Source organism: Chamaea fasciata, unplaced genomic scaffold (assembly GCF_029207755.1).
Source record: "Chamaea fasciata isolate MVZ Bird 193981 ecotype frontalis unplaced genomic scaffold, bChaFas1.0.hap1 SCAF_32, whole genome shotgun sequence".
Classification (NCBI taxonomy): Eukaryota; Metazoa; Chordata; class Aves; order Passeriformes; family Sylviidae; genus Chamaea; species Chamaea fasciata.
Window position 1 is genome coordinate 2034048 of NW_027094117.1, and position 19465 is coordinate 2053512.

At 44.2% G+C, this 19465-nt stretch overlaps 1 long non-coding RNA gene and 1 pseudogene across 2 annotated transcripts; both read right to left on the reverse strand.

The window, feature by feature from the left end:
* LOC136303316 (zinc finger protein 850-like) overlaps window positions 1-19465 on the reverse strand; it is a 159020-nt pseudogene that overhangs the window by 95844 nt on the left and 43711 nt on the right.
* Window positions 1295-5517, reverse strand: LOC136303378 (uncharacterized). Of its 2 annotated transcripts, none has more exons than XR_010724212.1 (3): window positions 4903-5517; window positions 4556-4611; window positions 1295-4071 (listed from the first exon to the last, which is right to left on the reverse strand). It is a non-coding gene; the product is annotated as an uncharacterized lncRNA (long non-coding RNA). The 2 variants fall into 2 exon arrangements; XR_010724213.1 differs by having other exon boundaries at window positions 4529-4611.

A 19465-nucleotide genomic window follows, 5' to 3' on the forward strand; every position in this document is an offset into this window, starting at 1 on the left:
TACTTAACAAAGAGATTTAATTTATGATTAAATGTTAGGTGCTTTGTGAGTCAGATATCAGTGAGCAGCTATCATTAAAGGTACAAAGATAAATATTCACGAATAAAAAGAAGCATATTTATTATTGAGAAATTTATGTCAATTTTTAAGATTAATTATTCTTTAAAAATTATAAAGTATACCAATATTAATAATCGGAAGGCAAATTTCAGATAACTATTGAACCTGAAATCCACATAGAACGATAGAATGGTTTTGATTGGAATGGATGATGATCTTTTTCCAATCCCCCTGCCATGGGTGGGGAACATTTTATTACACCAGGTCGCTCAGAACTCCAGCCACACATCCAAGAATAGAACATTCACAACATCTTCAGCCAATCTGTTCTAGTGCTTCACCACCCTCTCAGGAAAAAAAAAAAATCTGAATACATAATTAAACATTTCCTATTTCAGTTTCAACCCATTGCCTCCTTGTCTTGTCACTACATGCTCTTGCAAAAAGTCTTTCTCCATCTTTGTTGTAGCCTCAGTTCTGGTACTGGAAGACCACAATTAGGTCACTCCGAATTCTTCTCTTTTCCAAGCTGAACAAACTAAGTTCTCCCAGCCCTTCCTTGTAGGAGAGATGCTCCATCCCTCTAATCATCTTGGCTCTCCTCTTGAATCATGGTGGCTCTCCTCTGGATTTGCTCCAAGGGGTCAAAGTCTTTCCTGTACTGGGGACCGCAGAGCTGGGTGCAGCACTCCTGGTGGGGTCTCACCAGAGAGGGGTAGAAGGCAGAATCACCTCTCTTGACTTGCCTTTGATGCAGCCCAGGATATCTATAGCTTTGTGGTCTAAGTGTACGATGTTGGTTCATTTTTCATCTCTCATCCCCCACTACCACCCCCAAGTCCTTCTCAGCAGGGCTGCTCTCCATCAGCTCACCCCCAGCCTGCATTGAAACTGGGGATTGACCCAACCCAGTTGCAGCACCTTCCATTTGATCTTAATGAACCTAATGACATTTTCATGGGCCCACTCCTCAAACTTGTCCTGCTTCCTCTGGATGCATCCCCTCCTTCAGATGTGTCAACATCATCATCCAGCTTAGTGTCACCTGCAAATTTGCTGAGGGTGAACCTGATCTCACTGCCTACGTCATTGATGAACGTACTACGTAACACTGGTCCCAGTATGGACCCTTGAGGGCCACCACTCATCTCAGATGTCCACAGGGACTCTGAGTCATTGACCACTTCTGTCTAGATGCAACTTTCCAACTGACTCCTCATTCACCTAACAGTCCACCCGTCAAATCCTTTTCTCTCCAATTTAGACAACAAGGGAAAGATTTTCTCTTCTGATTGTCTGCAATGCTTAACTGCTAAATTACTTCTGGCTCCTTTTGGCAAATCTGTCACTAGTCATCTTCAAGACTAATCTGTCATTAAAACGGCCAAGTTTCAGCAGCCTTTCTCCATTTGGTCACTGGGCTTGTGATCCTTTCCCTGTCTTCAGCAAGTTAACAGCAGCCGAGATAGCCATGGCAAGGGAGGGAATACATACTGTCAGTGTATTGGAAGCAAAAGGGTAAGCAAGAAAGAGCTGAGTCATTACTTAAGGGGCACCAAACACTGATGCTGGGAAGGATGAAGTGTTTACAATTCTGCTTCAGCTTTCATTAAGGAGGTTAGGGATTAATAGACATCACACTAAGACAAAATAAGGAAAAAGTTTTTTAGATATAGCTCAGATGAAATTTTATTGTTGATGAACTTTCCTGCAGGGGACTTAAAAAAGTGAGTGAGGAAAGAGAATAAATGATCTTCCAAAATATTAGAAAAGAGCAAAAACTTTTTTTTTTTTTTTTTTTTTTAATGGAGGAAAATTGCCCTGGCAAACTGGGTCCCATTGTGGAAGAATATGTTAGTACAAAAATATGGAATATCAAAAGATGTTTATTGTTTAACAGTACATTATGCCCTAAAAAATAGCATCCAACCAGATACCTCACCTCATTAGTATGTTTGAAATATCAAGGTATTTCAGATAGTGCCTGGTACTATTTTCTTAAATGACCTAGAAAATTACAGTGAAGAAAAATCTGCTGCAAGGTAAGAATATAAATGGTTGGAAAATGGTACTCGGCTGCTATTCATTGCACAAAGTAGCACAAGAAAAAATGTTGTGGATGTTTACATACGTATTTGTCTTTCCTTAACTACTGTTTAATAAACTTATCGTTTTATAACAGAAAATAGAGTACATTATTCAATTTGCAGATCACTTTAGACTGGAATAGGCTTTGGAGACCACATTAAAATTCAAAGAGACTTGAGAAACTGCAGTTGTTTGTCTTCCAAAACAACTGCAAACTGAATGTTTGCTGACAGTAATGCATTTTTGCTTAAAATAGTAGGAAAGATTGCTGTTGTCTTCACTTAAAAACTACATCCTGATAGCAAAACTGCACATATGAATATTTTGGGGCAAATAAGAAAATTGCCCAAAAGTTTACAATAATGATTCTCTTACTTGGTATTTTCTTCAGTCTCTTTCTTTAGATTACCAGAAATAATGAGCTTTCTCTTTTTTGATTTTCCAGGTGGCAGTGCTTTGTAATGCCCATGTAACTTCTACTGGACAGGTAACACATGTTCTGACCATCACAGTATCCTAATTACTGACCCTTTTTGTTAATTATGCCTTCTTATTAGTTATATGCTGTAGCCATCGAACTGCCAAGCTCAGGATATAACAAAATTATGAAAAATATTTCCATCCTTATTTATACACTTGCAGCTACAAAGCAATGCCTCGATTTTACATCCTAAATTTTATTTATATGTAACCTCATGGAGCTGCTACATACTGGAATAAATTGGAAAAAAAGAAATAGACTTTCCATTAAAAGCAGAAAAATATCTGGCAGTTATACTTTGAGGAGAAAGTTGAGGGGAGAAGGGGAGAAGAGAAACAGAATGAGAGAGAGATTAAGTAGAAAGATATCACCACCACATAGATTTTTGTGGCATCCTGCCGGTCCTTCTTCACCACAGGTAGGGTCCCAGAGTCATTCTTGTCTACAAAAACACTTTTGAACAGTCCAAGTCCCAGGTAACCCCAGGGCAGAGATGCCATTCCCACAACCTGGACTGGCATGTATGTGTATCCTTTCCCACAGTTTGTGACCATATAAATTTTTTCATCTGGATAAGTCTTATCTCAAGTCCCCACAGTCTGCACACTATGGTGTGCTAACTGTGAGTCTTCACCTTTGTTAGACATGGAATTAAGGCCTTCCTGTTTTGCCACCTGTGCTTATCTCAAATTCCTGATGTGGTGGCTTATCTTATGGGAACTTTTTTCTTTAACAGTGTTTTGAGAAATGCAACTGCATTCTTTAAGTCCTCACAAAATTCTACCTCTAAAAAAACCTGTGAGCAAGGGATTAAAAATATGGCATAGTTTGTCAGGTAAAATCAGAGAAAACACAGCATGAAAACAATTCTGCAAACAGAGAGAATTATAATTATGTGAAACTTCAAATACATACTAATGTAAAAAATAATTTGATAGTGTCCATAACATAGAGTCAAACCTTTCTACTTTTGTACTATGTACTTAAAGCCAGAAAATTTCAAACAATTTTTGATCTTAAATTGTTATGTTAACAGTTGTTACTCTAAGTATGATGACATTTGGATGGAAAACTATCAGGTTGTTCAAAAATTACAATACTCTAATCTGAATCACAAAGCATTTTTTTCAAGGGAAAATCTCAACAGTATACACTTTGGGACCCTCAGTTCAAATGAAAGTGTGAATAAGCAGTTAAAAAAAAATTCTCAAATATTTGATTTTCTAATTTGGTCAGACACTGAATGTAAACAATCAAAAGACCATTTATACACATAATCATAGACAAAGCCCCATATTTCCCTTTCAAAAGGAAGGATAAGAGAAGCAGACAAGAGCTTGTTTTATTGCCTTATCTTCAGTGCTGAAGAATTCTTTTAAGGAAGTAATATATTTCTGCAAAAAATACTGGAACTTCTTCTTCGCTTCTTCTTAATGCATTATCTGATTGTGATATGAAATGTGAAAGAATGAAACGGATTGTAAATAAAGATTTCCTTGTCATTAACAGTTGCTTGAAAATTAAAATGGCAGTCAGAGATTTCTAAGAGCATAACTACATGTGCATTTTCTTGTTAGGATTCCCAGAAAGAGCATGAAGACAGAAGTTGTCCAAACATCCACCATTTCGTGAAAACAACAGAAAAAAAATCTGTAACCATGCAATATAAAATTTTAAACTATTCTAATTCATGTGACGACAAGGCACTTGATACAATCAACAAATATCTCGATTGCAACTAGAAAGTTTATTATCATGGACAAAAAGCTGGTAACTTCTTAATCTGGAAATATACAATTTTACAGAATCTGGGAATCTGTCTACTGAGACTAGAAAATACTGGAAGTATAAGGTACTAAAAGTTTGGTGCTATATAATAACTCAAGTGAGAGAATATACCTCTGGGAGAGCAGGGGTCTTACATACCATCAGAGATGGGGAAAATAGGGAAGTGCTTCTCCTATTAGTGTGTGTATATTTTCCTATAAAATAAAACAACAAAGAAAATTATTGGTCAGATTTATTAAACAACCTCCCCCCCCAAGTTTCTTTTAAAACAATCTGTTCACAGAGGGACATTAAAAAATATCTCATACAAGGTTTTCAATGGCAAAATTCCCCCAAAATCATAATTTTTTACCTTCAAAAGAACCTTTAAGCTGAAATAGAAGCATCATAAGGTCATGTCTAGAACAGTAAACAGAATCTCCCTGTGCCTGTTCTCTGCTCTGTTCAGCCTCTGGACCCAGGCCAAATGGCATGGCATCACTTACCTCCATATGGCTAAATGCTCCTTTCCTCCAAAATGCTGGCTGTATTCAAAGTGCCTACTGAGTATGTTCCCCAAATTATGCTAACTTCTGAATGAGGTCGAAAGGTACTGGTTTGTACAACCAAAAACCATTCTAAGACCAATGCCTTATCAGTATTGACCATATTATGCCAGTCACATTGGCACTATTTAATTTAATTAAGACTAATATAATTTACTACTACATGTGTATTTGTAAAATTCTAGCAGTTCCCTTTTTATAGAGCCTATTTTGCAAACCATCAGTGTCTCTATTACTGTGATTTGTCAACATTTATTGGGAAGTTTTCAATTCCGATTAAAAAATAAACATTGAATAAAAGATCAGCCAGAATATTTTTTGAAAATAACATGAAAGCAAATCCGTTCTAAGAAGATTCTGAGTCACAAAAAAATGACAGTGCGGCGGTGCCTGCGTTATCAAGCTCGGGCCAGCCCTGGCACCGCTGCAATCTGGTGGGACTGGGGTGGTCAGGAGCATTAGCAAGACGATGGCAAGGAGGAGAAAGGAGGGACTCTCGAGAGGTTCACTTAACGCAAGTTCATTGGGATCCAGCGTGGAGCCCTCACCTTGGGATGTCTGCCTCAGGAGAGACCAAAACTGTCCCACGGGAGCAGCTTTTAAAGGGGGCGTAACACAGGGGAGGGTTCAACCAGGGACCAATAGGGTGCAACAGGGGAGTGGCTCACAACATAACAGACATGTACAACAACCCATCAGTACGAAGTGGGAGGGGGCAGCATTGATCCTGTCCAATCACTCAACACCTCTCCTGGAATCTTCTAGGTGCAGGGAGGGGCCCCCAAGTAATGGACAGGACCAGGGAGTTATATAACATATGATTGACATATAACTGTCACTAAGGAACAATTAATCATAGAACTGTATCTGGAGAGAGGGCAGGGAGAAACCAAAGGCAAATAACAGAAAGGGGTACAAGGAACAAACCATTTGACAATATGACATTAACTTGTGAATAATCATTAAATCAAAAATGCACCCCCACATGACAGCAACTATTATTGGATCTACTGCAGAAAAACCACCCTATATTTTTTGCATCACTAGTATTTCCACAGAGATTGATGTAATTCATAGAAACACCACTAGAAGTCTTAGTCTGAGATAAAAACAAAACAACATAGTGATTTTTGTAAGATATTCTAGAACTTAAAATATATAGTAGTAGTGTCTATGTGAATCAGCAAGTGGTATGGATGACTGGCCTCCAAATGCCAGGGTCTAAGGATATTAGGTGGAGCGTGGCATAGGAGCAGAAATGTGCGTGCTTTGCCAAACCTGTAGGAGATGGAGTTCAGCTGTTTCTCTTGATCATAACATAGGAGAGAAGGCATGACATTGTCTTCAAATAAGGGTGATTTATAGTCAACTTGGGAACTGTGGGTAAAAAAGCTATGTATTTCACAACTGAACTGACAATGTTACAACCAGAGAAATTGTGGGAAATTATTTAGGAATTTAAGAAGCTTTATATTCTTTAACTTCCCTAGTTTTTGAAAATTATTGGTGTCATGATTTCATTTTCTCTAGCCTTAGTTTACTTGTGAATCTTTACCTATGACAAATCCTATAGCATTTAAACTTCTGAAGGGAAATTCTCCAACCATTTAAAAACTGCTTGAGGGTGTGTTTATACAGGTGCTTGTGATCACGATGAAATGGATTGAGAAATTACTGTCCCTCAAACTTATAGAAGATAAGTCACTGCTCTTCTAGGCTCCTGCAATGCCAAATAAAATGTATCTGCTCAAGTCACCACTAGGGGTAATTCATATAACATTTTTTTATCTGGCATTACTAAGGAGACACTCATCAACAACTGTGGAGAAGCAATTTTTTTTTACCACCTGAAATATATGCAGTTGGTCATGTCACCACAGTTTCAGAAACCTAGCCTGTGCTGTGCTAGCTCACTTTTAATTTTGAGAAATTACACCATTTAACTTTTTAACTTATGGAAGGCAAAATAATTCTCAAAAGTTCAATCTCAGTTAAAAACTCACTACAAAAAAACATATACAAGTACTGACAAGTGAATCAGCTCTGGTTTACTTTTGGTATGGCTTTGTTATTCTTTTCTTGCCTTTAGAAAGCAATCATAGTAAATAGGTGTAGGCATATCTACAGTATTTTAAATATGATTTTGCATACTATTATGAGAAGAAAATCAACTCAACAATTTGACTCAGAGGAATGCCACAGCATTATGTGTATACATTATAAACAATTGAAGAGTTTAATTTCCCCCTATTACCATCTATTCCCAGTGTTTCTCAGTTTACTTATCAAAATAGACTCAGAATATATCTATATATCATAAAAATTGTTTAAAGGCTTTGTACACACCAGAACTTTAAATAATAATTCTAAAGCATTACTTATTTGCTTGAATCATTTAGCACACTGACATTTTCTGCACTGAGTTCTGATCTCTCAATGGATGTCTCGTCCCATCAATTTTTTTCTCCACTTTCTTTAGCTTGAGTATTCTATAGTTCTGTTTCACAGCATCTTTTTAACACTCTCTAGCCTCTGAATGTATAATTAACCACCCACAAAATAAGCATTTTTATAGCTGAACTGCATGTTCATTCATTCATGTGAGAATTTCCACACAGAAGTGAGAAGCACAGGGCTTGCTCTCTTTTTTTTTTTTTCCTGCTTATTCTCAATGAAATTTACCATCTTCTGGATTAAAATATGTGACAGGATAAAATTCAAAACCAAAATTATGCTTTATCCTTTTAATTTGCTGAGAGGTATATCCCATCTATTACTAGTAACTATCACTCCCCAGTACACATATAAGCTCATCACTCTCAGACTTGCTGTATCTTTTGACTATGTAATGCAGAGACTCACATAGACTAAGACTACTCTTTATCCTAAGGGGTTTCTCTGCATGATAGCTCCCTTTTTGCTTGTTTTATCCATCAATAATCAACTAAAACTCAACTTCAGTCCTAATCCACCAGTTCTCCTTGAGGTACAATATGCAAATAGCTTGACATAAATCATGTGCCTAAAACTAAACAGTGCTCCAAACCTTTGTAATGGAAAGAAGGAAAAAACGAGGGTTAATAAAATCTGACTCTTTTGGATACCTACTTCAAGCTTCTTTTCTTTGGAAGTGCTTTTTACTACTTGAAAGATTTATTAAAAGGATATATATCCCTAGGCCAGTTTTCCTACAAAACATGAGCATGAGACTTCCTTAGGGACACGACTATTTGAATTTGTTTCATTTGAAGAGCATTAGAAAGGCAGAAACACAAAGAGAAAGTGTCAGGAATCTGACTCATAACAGGAACATAAAGATTAACCACTTTCATCAGTTTGCCTGACTAATAGATACAAAAAAAAAAATGAGCCATGAATACTTTCAAGCAAAATCTGTAAAGTTATTCAAGATTTGAGTGGCAATGAATAATCCAGGGAAACTATATCAGGGGTGGAAGCTGAGAAATGCTGTTTAATAAACAACAAAAATAGAAGTGATACACAGTGTGTAACCAACAGACAGGAAAGTTTACCTCTGATGGTTATTATTTTGGCTACACTTCAGGGAACTACTGAAATTGTCTGCCTGGGGAGATGGTGGAGTCACCATCCCTGGATGTGTTTAAAAAAAGACTGGATGTGGCACTCAGTGCCATGGTTTAGTTGAGGTGTTAGGGGTGGGTTGGACTTGATGATCTTGAAGGTCTCTTCAATACCCGTGATTCTGTGATTCCGTGAACATATAAGCTACGGATGGAAGGCTGCAAGAAATCAAAATGTCTCCCTTAGACAACTTAAAAGATAAGTGTAATTTTATAGTTCTGTTCATATGTCTATGTCAATCCCATATGAGTAGACTAAGACATATTCGACCAGTAAGCTAATTGTCTTAGTGTAATTCCTATGAGTAAAGTCCTAGAACTCCAGTAGGAGAACCATTTTTTTCTTCTTCTGGATGGAGAAGCAAGCATAGATAAATTACAGAGTTAAGTTAATATTTTTATGTACCAAATGATCAATTTAAATATTAGTGCAGATTTTAAAATGACTAAGATCTATAACATGGCAAGGAAATGATGCAATTCTCCTCAAATCAGAATATGTGAACAGACCTAATCAGTTAAGAGGTATTAAAGACAGAAGAGATAGCATTCTGTCTATCTCTACATTCATTGATTAGAACTATTTTATATATAGATACTCCCATCTTTTAGAGTGTGTAACTAGAAACTAAGTAGCCAGTATTCACTAGAGGTGATTGCATATATTTCATGCATATATATAGATGCATTTCTAGACTCCCAGAAATTATTGAAGTTTCATCTGTCCTATTCTAGATGAAGATTTCTAGGCATTTCTTCCTGCTGCTCTCCTAAGCAGCACATACTCAGATCAGTTCCTGGATAAAAAATGAGTTGTCTCTTCTGTTTGGTTTAGAATGGCTTTTGTCTCTTTTTTATCACTGAATACTGAGAAAAAAGCTGAGGTACCATAGAGTTTTCAGTCCCGCTCCTGTGGCATAAATCAATATTTAAAATGCACAGTGGCAATTTTTTCTTCCTTTGAAAGCAGGACTTGGTGCCCTAAATTCTTGTACTGTTAAATCCAAGACTTTATCAGTGTTAAACACAAACTCTAATACTCGTTTGTATCCAGAAGCACTACTTCACTGATTAACTAAACAAAACAGTAATGTACTTGTCATGAAGTAAATATAACAGTAATAAAATTTATAATTTGTGTTTGATTTTTGTGCTTCCCTGGAGGAATTTTCAAGCTATAATACTTTATGAATGAAAAGTTAAAACACTCCAGCTCGAGGGAAATAATTCTTTCAACCTTATTTATTGATTTCACAGAGTTAGAATAACAAACTTTTGAGAGCTCATGAGTGCATGGGTACAGCTGGCCAATGTAAACAATTTCTGGTTGAAAATGCAACCTATTTCATCACTTTCCTAGGGATAAATCTTATTCTAAAACATTACTTAGTAAGGTAGAGGTGAATTGCAGGTATTCTGTGTATCATCTTATTGCCACCAACTTTTCATGTGTGGGGTTTATGAGCCAGCAGGTGACGATATGCAGTTTCACTGCCATATCCCTCTCCTGCATTTCGCCATGAAGCTTTTAATTCTGTAATTATGTCCCCGATGCAGTGTGCTCTGTGACACCCCTCCCAAGTGGGCAGATGTTCCTAAGGAGATTTCTTACGTGGTGAAAGGAACCTCCCTTGGGTTTAGCACTGTCAGACTGCATTAAGAGCAGGTATGAAAGGTAGGAAGCAGATGTGTCGTGCTATTTCTGTTTGACACACTGTCCCTCTAGCCAATATTTTCTACTGGTACGGCAGCACTGAGCCAACAGGCTAATGAATGGAGCCTGCAGAATACATCGTTAACCTGTAACCTCATCCAGTCTGCATGCAGTCTATTTAGTCTGTACTCCAATGATTCACATTTTTTGTGTTTACTGCTGCTGATACACTTGTTGTTGTCCTTTATTTTGCTCCCAATAATAAACAGCTGACTCAGAACCAAAATACTAAGGTGAGGAGACCTGCACTGGAGGGAGAAGAGGAGGAGGCTGTGAGGGACAGTTAGTGACCTGCCGACTTACTTGCACGACGAAGCCTGAAGCATCTCTTTTTCCCCTGTCTCTTCACACTGACGGCCCCAGAGCACATCTGCGTCACATGCAAGGGGAGGGGGCGGCTTGGTGAGAGGCGCCGGGATAGACAGAAAATTGTATACTGAGGACCTTGACAGCCTCACGGGCGGGATTTTTTTTTTCCTTCTTTCCCCTCCTACGTACAGTGCATATGAAGGAGCCCCGATTTCCTTCTGTGCCAGCTCTCGGGCTTTGCCATCCCAGATAACGGCAGGCATGGGACACCCCGGAGAAACGGGATGGGAAGGCGGGAGGTGGAGAGAGGCTTCCAGGTGACTTTTTCCTCTCTGCCTGCACTCGGTCATGGAGCTCTCAGAGACTGAGGAGGTGCCACCTGCCTCCCGCTGTGGCTGCTGCTGCTGCTGCTGCTGCCGCCGCCGCCGCTCCTCTCAGGGCTGTAGCTCGCTCCCCCGTTGATCAGATTAGCGCGTCGTCGCAGCCTCCCGGACCCGCTCTTCCCTCGCAAGTGTCCGTCTCCCCTGAGAGATGTCTCTCATTTCTGCCTCTCTGTCCTCCCCTTTCCACTGATCACCGTGCAGTTCTCGTCAGCTCTGGGCATCTCTCCCTCTTTCTCCCTCTCCTGCTGGGTGTCTCTACCTCCTCTTGGCTCTGTGCATCGCTCCATCCCTCCTCTATCTCTCCGCACTGGTGCGTGCGCGCATCTCTCTCTGCCCGGCGGCTGCCACTCCTCACCCTACAAGCCCAGCGCTGCCCGGAGGAGCCGCCTTTAACTGCTTAAAGGCAGCGGAAGGGCCTCTCATCCGTGTGAATCCGCTGATGTAAGAGGAGAGTGGAGCTCCTTGCAAACCTCTTCCCACACTGGAAACACTCGTAGGGCCTCTCCCAGCTGTGGATGCGCTGGTGCATTCTCAGGTGGGAGCTCCATGCAAAGCTCTTCCCACATTTTGAGCAGGTGTAGGGCCTTTCCCCAGTGTGCACCACCCTGTGCTGAACGAGACCGGAGCAGTCTCTGAAGCTCTTCCCACATTCCCCACACTTGTAGGGCTTTTCCCCCGTGTGAATCCTCTGGTGTTTCCTCAGGCCGGAGCTGTACCTGAAGCTCTTCCCACATTCCACACATTCATAGGGCCGTTCCCCAGTGTGGATCCTCTGGTGTTGCATAAGATTGCCCTTCTGGCTGAAGCCCATCCCACATTCTTCACACTCACAGGGCCGTTCCCCACTGTGGATCACCTGGTGTTCAATCAGACTGTACTTCCGGATGAAGCTCTTCCCACATTCCCCACACTCGTAGGGCTTTTCCCCACTGTGAATCCTCTAGTGTACCACCAGGCTGGATCTGTAGCTGAAGCTGTTCCCACACTCCCCACACTTAAAGGTCCGTTCCCCGGTGTGGATTCTCTTGTGCTGGATCAGGCTGGAGCTGTGCCTGAAGCTCTTCCCACATTCCCCACACTCGTAGGGCCGTTCCCCAGTGTGGGTAACCTGGTGCTGGATCAGGTGGCAGCTGTAGCTGAAACCCTTCCCACATTCCAGGCACCTGTGGGGCTTCTCCCCTCCATGAGGCTTCTCCACCAGCTCTGAGCTCCGGCTGGATCTCCGGCCGCCCTCCTGGCACAGGGCTGGTCTCTCCTCCTCGCAGCTCCCTGGGCTGGGTTTGCAGCCCCTCCTCCTGCGAGATCTCCAGGGTTTTTCCTCCTCCTCTATCTGGACACTCCATGGGAATGAAAATCCTGGTTTGGGGAGAAAACAACAGGAGAGTGCCTTAGGCTCAGGTTTCCTCCTTGCCCATGTTCATCTCAGGAAGTCAGTGGACACCTTATGTCTGTAAGAACCTCCAAAACATCAAGATTCAGCCCAAAAATCCTCCAAACATCACAACATAGATCAAAAACACCCCAGTCACCCAGACTCAGCCAAAACCTCTTCTAAAATATAAAGATTCAGCCCCTTACAAAAAAACAAAGCACCAACATTCAACCCAATAAAGCTCAGAAACACTAAAATTCACCTCCATGAAAATCATGGATCAGCTGCTGCATGTGGAGGGGGCAACGCTGCCGGGGCTGGGGGGAGGCTGCAGATACAGGGAGAGGTGGAACCTTGTGCAGCCTCCTTTTCCTACTCCTCCTCCTGTGTCCCTAGTCTTCCTCACACTCCTCTTCCTCCTCCTTTTTCTCCTTCTCCTGCACAATCCCACCCCCTCCTCCCACGTCCATCCTTTGAACATTCAGTCCTTCAGCCCTGCTGCTCCTTCCCTTCTCCTCCTGCCCCCAGGCCCAGCACCCACTGCCAGCTCCCTCTTCCCCCCAAACCCACAGCGTCCCACCGCAGGGGCACGGATGCAGCTGGGGCAGGTCGGGCTGGGGCAGCGCTGGGCTCTCGGCCGCTCCTGCCCGCACTCGCTGCCCACTGCAGCCGCTCCCGCCACGACAGCGCGGGGGGCCCGGCCTTGGCGCTCCCCCCTCCCACCTCCCCAGATTCCCCTGGCAAGGAAGCAGGGTTCCATCTGCAGGCCACAAGGACACTGCAGGCACACACGGCAGCACCCTCAGCAGGAGCAAGTCCAGCCCTGCATGGACATGGATTCCTGGGGCTGCCAGAGCTCCCATTCCACCAGGGAACCAACACACTGCAGCCCTTGACAACATTCAGGCTGGGGCTGCATCCACACGAGGCCTTTCCTCATACACACAGGGGCCTCTCCATCCACTCTGGATCTTAGACCTAAGGGGGGAAAATGCCAAAAATGTCTTTGATTATTCAGGGGCTAAGTGGGAAAGATGAGCAGATGTGTTTTATTCAACCACTATCAGCAGATGTGGGAGATGGGTTTGAAATGCAGGAATTTTTATTTGCTCATAATTCGTATTGTAATTTACTGGGAAGGGATTTGATGGCTAAATTTGAAATGCAAATCAATATTGTAAAAGGTGAAACACAGGTTTGTTCTCTTGTACCTTTGTGTCAAATGTCTGGCAAGGCCTGTGCTGAAGTGAACCCACAAGTGTGGGCAGCCCCAGGGAAAGAGGGAAAATTACATACCCAGACTCTCCAAATTACTCAGAAGTCACCAGGACAAGTGGTGTCTAAAAGCAATCCCCTATTCCAAGGGAGGGAAGGAAGGGCTTACAGGCTGGTATTGAATCGTGTAATGCAGGATGTGGATGACTTGCTCCAGTCAGGAGGACAAGAAGTGGTAGAAGAAGCCTCTGTGAATTGGCTCAATTTTCAGGCTAAAAACCACCGTGGAGTATTTGAAAAAAAAAAAAAAAGGCTGTTGGGGGTTAGGTTTGTTCCTTCTTTTTCTAAAGAATTTTTTCCCCACAAGTTACCAAGGAGACCAAGTGTTGGATACTTGAGAGTACTTAACTGAAACAAAGAGGTTGACAAAGGTGGAAGGGGGAGATAACGCAGGGCGTTCGGGGAGACGCGTGTCTGCCGCTCCTCGAGGAGCTCAGCCGCTGCAAAGCACGCCGAGGGGAGAACGGCTGTTGCTGGCTGGAGGAGTTTCACTGTGGCCAAAGGGATCCCGTCCTGGGAAATCTACTATCACCGGTTCGGCCTGAATCCTGAGTTTTCTCTGTCACCCGCGGGAGCTGGGCCGGCTCTGCCTCGCCTTCGGCTCCTTCGGCGCTGCTCCGCTTGCTACAGCGTGACCCTGCACCCCCTGCGCTGCCGGGACATCCTGCCCCTGCCTGCCAGGACACCCTGCCATCCCAGCTACCAGCCCGGGACTTTTCCACTGTTTCAGCTTGGTGCTCTGAGGATCCTGCAGGGACACCGAAACCAAACTGCCCTGGGTTTTGTGAAACAAAGCCCTCAAGGTTCTTGGTACTGTTGTCGTTTGTCATTAATGCCGTAGTTGTTTGGTGGGGGGGGAGTTTTTTTTGTTTGTTTGTTTTTTTTTGTTTTTGTGTTTGTTTGCTTTGTATTACATACTAGTAAAGAACTGCTATTCCTATTTCCCAAATCTTTGCCAAAGAGCCTCTGATTGTAATTTTACCTAGCAGATACCTGTCTTCCTAAACCAAGACAGATTTTGGCGCCCAAGTGTGGGGCTTGAGGGCACTGAGAAAAGAAAAGGGAAGAGAAATAGCAGTTCTTAACTAACCTAGTACTTTCTTTTGTGTGCGTTGGATATAAAAACCTCATTAGGCTGCATCATGTGGTCTAACTTAGCCTGGTTTGGGTGGCATGTGGTTGTGGCTGTATTCCTTCCATTTGCAGGCCCTTATCTAAACATGGGCCCTATAACTAAGGCTACTGTGACTGTCATCCGGTTTATTTTATGGCTTAATAAGGTGAAGAACTCATGGATTTTTAATTTCCTCTGGAAGGCAGGCACATGGATTCAGGGCTATCGTACACTAACTGTGTGTTTTTGGAGTTACTTTAACAATGGTACCTACTGTGAGGAAATGACACCGGGGGAAGTTTCTTTTTCCCAACCCTTTACCCATCTCTTTGGGTCTGCCCCACCAGTTTTTGAAGGGTTTAAATCCTCTCTGAATGCTAATGATATCATACAATGGCTGGTGCTGCTAATATGCATATTCTATTTAGCATTCAGAGATAAGGGAAGATTGACCTGGATAACCACCCTGATACCTACCCCACAGAATAGGGATGATACCCCAGAGCCTGACTCGGCCCCACAGCCTGCCTCAGAAAGGACCCACCCGGATTGGGTTGAGGTTCTGGTAAAAGAGATGCATGAGATGGGCCAGATGCTGAAGGAGTACATTTCCCCAGCTCATGAAAAACCCTCCTCCTGCCCCAAGAAGGCAGAGACTGATGGTGCAGCAGTAGAACCCTCAAACGTTACAACTGTCCAGGTTCCAGCTGAACCACAAGGGCAGCCACAGCCAGCAGCAGTCGCCCCTGTGGAAATAAGGAAGCGTAAAGTGAAATCGTCAGATCCTGGTATTAAGGATAAGAAAGGAGGGTCCTCACAGCCCACAGAAGAGCCACAGGTTGAGATCATCACTGAGTCCCTGACGTATGAAAGTCTACGTAATCTGCAAAAAGATATTGCACGACGAGGACGTGAGGCTTATACAGCCTGGCTACTTCGAGTCTGGGACCTTATGGGTACAGGCGTACTACTGGATAGTGCTGAAGCAAGGAATTTGGGACCCTTGACCCAAGACTCAGGTATAAATCAGGTATTTGTAAGAGAGCAAAGGCCCCTTCCCCTTTGGGAACGACTTCTAATGAGTGTGAGAGAGAGATTTGTCCACAGAGACAGAATGCAAGAGCACAACAATAGAATGCAATGGAAGACCCTTGAGGAAGGAATCCAACAGTTGAGAGAAGTGGCAGTATTGGAAGTACTTTTTGGGAGGACCGGACAGCATGATAATGACCCCGACAAGGTTAAATGCACAGGGCACATGTTGTGGAATCTGGCAACTCATGCACCATCTCAATACGCCACATTCATCGCAACAATTAATGCCGAGGATAACCGAGAGACAGTGGGTTCTGTTGCCAACAAGCTCAGAAATTATGAAAGTATGATCAGTGGCCCAATGCAGGCTCATGTCTCTGCAGTGGTGAAGGAACTCAAAGAGGAGATGAGGGAAATGAGAGAGGAGATGAGAAGGAACAGTTCCCATGTAGCACCGGTGCGAGTCACAGGCCCCAGAATCAGAGCCCAACATCCCCCAGCGAGAGAGAGAGGGTACACCCCTCGAGCTGACCTGTGGTTTTAACTGCGGGACCATGGGGAGGACATGGGAGCGTGGCATGGGAAACCTACTTCTGTCCTGGCAGCACGGGTACGTGAGCTCAAGGAGAGAAACGCTAACAGAGGGAGTTCCACTAGAATGAAGGTAGCCTCAGCCTCCCATGAGCAAGCTGCCAGGTATTACGGAGGTGGGAATGCTGTGTCAGATTTCCTCGAAGGAACCTCTACCCTGTATGTCCAAGAAGGGAATAATAACCAGTGCTAGAGGGGCCCTGCCTCTAGCCAGGAAGAGGCACGGGAAAATCGAGTTTTTTGAACTGTGTGGATTCGATGGCCTGGCACATCAGAGCCACAAAAATATGAAGCTTTAGTAGATACTGGGTCGCAGTGTACTCTAATGCCATCGGGACATGTGGGGGCAGAACCGATTTCCATTGCTGGGGTGACGGGGGGATCACAGGAATTGACTCTGGTTGAAGCCGAGGTGAGCCTGACTGGGAAGGAGTGGCAGAAACTTCCGATTGTGACCGGCCCAGAGGCTCCGTGTATTCTGGGCATAGACTTCCTCAGGAATGGATATTATAAAGACCCTAAAGGACTCAGATGGGCTTTTGGAATAGCTGCTGTGGAGACAGAGAACATTAAGCAGTTGAACACCTTGCCGGGACTATCAGAGAACCCATCTGCAGTGGGACTCCTGAAGGTAGAAGAACAACAAGTACCTGTTGCCACCTCGACAGTGCACCGTCGGCAGTGTTGGACAAATCGGGACGCCGTGATCCCCATCCACAAGATGATCCGTGAGCTGGAGAGCCAAGGGGTGGTCAGCAAAACCCACTCACCCTTCAACAGCCCCATCTGGCCTGTGCGCAAGTCTGATGGAGAATGGAGACTGACTGTGGACTATCGTGCATTGAATGAAGTGACTCCACCGCTGAGCGCTGCTGTGCCGGACATGCTGGAGCTCCAGTACGAGCTGGAGTCCAAGGCAGCGAGGTGGTATGCCACTATTGACATTGCCAATGCATTTTTCTCCATTCCTCTGGCTGCAGAATGCAGGCCTCAGTTTGCTTTCACCTGGAGGGGCGTGCAGTACACCTGGAACCGGCTGCCCCAGGAGTGGAAACACAGCCCCACCATCTGCCATGGGCTGATCCAGGCTGCACTGGAGAAGGGTGAGGCACCAGAACATCTACAGTACATCGATGACATCATTGTGTGGGGAAAGACTGCAGCTGAAGTGTTCGAGAAAGGAGAGAGGATCATCCAGATTTTGCTGAAAGCCGGGTTTGCCATCAAGAAGAGCAAAGTCAAGGGACCTGCCGGAGAGATCCAGTTCCTGGGAGTAAAGTGGCAAGATGGACGGCAGCAGATCCCCACTGAGGTCATTGATAAGATCACAGCAATGTCTCCACCGACCAGCAAAAAGGAAACACAAACTTTCCCAGGAGCCATAGGTTTTTGGAGGATGCACATTCCTGAGTACAGTCAGATCGTGAGCCCTCTCTACCTGGTTACCCGCAAGAAGAACAATTTCCACTGGGGCCCTGAACAGCAACACGCCTTTGCCCAGATCAAGCAGGAGATTGCTCATGCAGTAGCCCTTGGCCCAGTCAGGACGGGACCAGATGTGAAGAATGTGCTTTATTCTGCAGCCGGGAACAACAGTTTGTCCTGGAGCCTTTGGCAGAAGGTGCCAGGGGAGACCCGAGGCCGACCACTGGGATTCTGGAGTCGAAGTTACAGAGGATCTGAAGCCAACTACACTCCCACAGAGAAGGAGATCTTGGCCGCCTATGAAGGAGTTCAAGCCGCCTCAGAAGTGATTGGCACAGAAGCACAACTCCTCTTGGCGCCCCGACTACCAGTGCTGGGGTGGATGTTTAAAGGAAAGTCTCCCTCCACCCACCATGCCACCGATGCCACATGGAGCAAATGGACTGCCCTCATCACACAGCGTGCCCGTATTGGAAACCCAAATTGCCCTGGGATTTTGGAGATAATTATAAACTGGCCGGAAGGAGAAAACTTCAGTCTCACGGATGAAGAGGAGCAGGAACAAGTGACACGGGCTGAAGAAGCTCCTCCGTACAACCAACTGCCAGCAGAAGAAACACACTACGCTCTTTTCACTGATGGTTCCTGTCGCATCGTGGGAATGAACCGTAAGTGGAAAGCAGCCGTATGGAGCCCCACACGACAAGTTGCAGAAGCCACTGAAGGAGAAAGAGGATCAAGTCAGCTTGCTGAACTCAAAGCTGTTCAATTAGCCCTTGACGTTGCTGAAAGAGAGAAGTGGCCAAAGCTCTACCTCTACACTGATTCATGGATGGTAGCCAATGCTCTGTGGGGCTGGCTGGAAAGGTGGAAAAAGGCCAACTGGCAGCGTAGGGGAAAACCAATCTGGGCTGCTGATGAATGGAAGGACGTTGCCACTCGTGTAGAGAAGCTGCCTGTGAAAGTCCGCCATGTAGATGCCCATGTTCCCAAGAGTCGGGCTAATGAGGAACACCGAAACAACAAGCAGGTAGATCAGGCTGCCAAGATAGAAGTGTCAAAGATAGATTTAGATTGGCAACACAAGGGAGAGTTGTTCCTAGCTCAATGGGCCCATGATGCCTCGGGTCATCAGGGCAGAGATGCCACCTATAAGTGGGCCCGAGACCGAGGGGTGGATTTAACCATGGACAGTATTTCTCAGGTTATCCATGACTGTGAGACATGTGCTGCAATCAAGCAAGCCAAGCGGGTGAAGCCCTTATGGTATGGTGGGCGGTGGTCCAAATATAAATATGGGGAAGCCTGGCAGATTGACTACATCACCCTTCCCCAAACCCGCCAGGGCAAGCGCTACGTGCTAACCATAGTGGAAGCCACCATTGGATGGTTGGAGACCTACCTTGTGCCTCATGCTACTGCCCAGAACACCATCCTGGGCCTGGAAAAACAAGTCCTGTGGAGACATGGCACCCCTGAGAGAATCGAGTCGGACAATGGGACTCATTTCAAGAATAGTCTTATAAGCACCTGGGCTAGAGAACATGGCATTGAGTGAGTGTACCATATTCCTTATCATGCACCAGCGGCCGGGAAAGTTGAACGGTGCAATGACCTGCTTAAAACTACCTTGAAGGCACTGGGTGGGGGAACCTTCAAGAATTGGGATATTAATTGAGCAAT